We start from the raw sequence: 1,972 nt of genomic DNA on the forward strand, positions 1-1,972 counted from the left end.
TGTGTGTGTGTGTGTGTTTGGTTTGTGCAATCTATTAAGCAAGTACATATAATAATTATTTGAAGGATTCTCAAGCAAAAGCTTTTAAAGCTTTTTAAAATGACAGAAAGGTATTTTTGTTACTTGTGCGATTTATAATTTAAATAAGTTTTGGTAAAATAACTAATTTTAAATACAAGCTTTTTTTTGCTCCACCCAAACGACATTTGCATACCAAATTTCAAGTCGACGCCATTAACCGTTGAAGAGTTCCGTCCTGTGGAGACGATCGTGGCCGGTATACCAGGATTATTACTACCAGATTATTGTACTGTCACGCGATTTACATAACTATACAAATTTCAAGTCAACTACTAGAAGTTGGTCGAATTTAACTTGCAAGATTTGAAGACAGATAACGGGACAGGTGAAACATAAAAGCTTGTCAAAACGTTGAATTATTCCAAAACAGCATACATCATATTAAATATGACGTAAGCTTGTTTAATTAACTGAAACAATGGAAATACATCGTATTTAATAAATTATCTATCACGAAAGTTTAAAGGTCTCTACACACTACACCGTATCATATCATGACCGTTATAGCAATGTGTCAGGCAAAAGTGTATTCTTTTTTTTATATTCGACTGGATGACAAACGAGCAAGTGGGTCTCCTGATGGTAAGAGATCACCACCGCCCATAAACATCTGCAACACCAGGGGTATTGCAGATGCGTTGCCAACCTAGAGGCCTAAGATGGGATACCTCAAGTGCCAGTAATTTCACCGGCTGTCTTACTCTCCATGCCGAAATACAACAGTGCAAGCACTGCTGCTTCACGGCAGGATTAGCGAGCAAGATGGTGGTAGCAATCCGGGCGGATCTTGCACAAGGTCCTACCACCTGTTCTTTGTATTGAAAACTATGAGAGCCCACTGGCACGTTTCGTAACCAACCGTGGCCGTCGCGTGTCATGTGTCCGCTTGACATTAGTTGACATTCCGCTGATACGTTCCTATTACTGTCATGGCATGTTACGGTGTTGTGGGTAGAGACCTTGATGTATAAAAAGAGACAATGTTTGTGGTCTCTGGCCAGGCTGCGGTTAGTGTACCCACGACATGGAATGAACGACAATAATGCACGACCTGATAACTCATAACCTTATTTATTAACGCATTCACTGCCATGCACTGACGCACATATGCGTTTTCGTAACTTCGCCCAGCGCCGCTGTCATTATTCATACATTTTGAACGCACACGTGCGTCGGTGGCACCATTGGAAGTCAGGTATAGCGATTACATGAAAGTTTGCATTGTCAGCCTTATATATTGTCATTCTAGGAGTACAATTGGTTAAGTAAAGAGTTTTTCATCACACTTGCTCATAAACAGTGTCATAACATGCAGGCTACCTTGGTTGCAACCTCCCAAATAAAACCCTCGACCTTAATGTGCTTGTCATAAAACCCGTGGTCGGTAAATGAGTCATTGCGCGTACACATTTTCTTGTCATGAAGCCCAAGGTCGGTAAATGAGTCCGTGCCCGTACTGATAGCGTTTCTGATGCTCGCGATCGCAGTCAAGTGACAGTTTTTGTATGCGAAACCTGTCATTCGATTGTGATCGCGAGCGTTGGAAACGTTACGCAATACTCTGGCCCTATACTACGACGTGCAAAAGTCGAACTTCGCATCTTGCCGTCCCGGTGACGCAAATATTGTTTAGGTAATTAGGTAATACGAAACTGAGAGGGACGGTAGATACGATACGAACTTCGATTTTCGAATTTCGTAGTAGCCTCCTGGCCTGGTCGTGAGGAGCGAGAAACGGCAGCCCTTTCATTTTCATTCCCTATCGTTTAGTGGATTTTTTTCTGTGACCTAGAATTATAAATTAGAAACAATAATTAGATACAGAGTGACTGAATATATATTAAGATAAGTTGGTCAGTCTGTATCTAGTTGTTGTTTTTTTTAATGATGA

At 41.0% G+C, this 1,972-nt stretch overlaps 1 protein-coding gene across 1 annotated transcript in view; it reads right to left on the reverse strand.

The window, feature by feature from the left end:
* Positions 1-1,972, reverse strand: part of LOC141439836 (probable ATP-dependent RNA helicase DHX34) — a 46,635-nt gene that overhangs the window by 5,890 nt on the left and 38,773 nt on the right. The window lies entirely within an intron of this gene.

The sequence above is a fragment of the Choristoneura fumiferana genome, chromosome 21, assembly GCF_025370935.1.
Source record: "Choristoneura fumiferana chromosome 21, NRCan_CFum_1, whole genome shotgun sequence".
Classification (NCBI taxonomy): Eukaryota; Metazoa; Arthropoda; class Insecta; order Lepidoptera; family Tortricidae; genus Choristoneura; species Choristoneura fumiferana.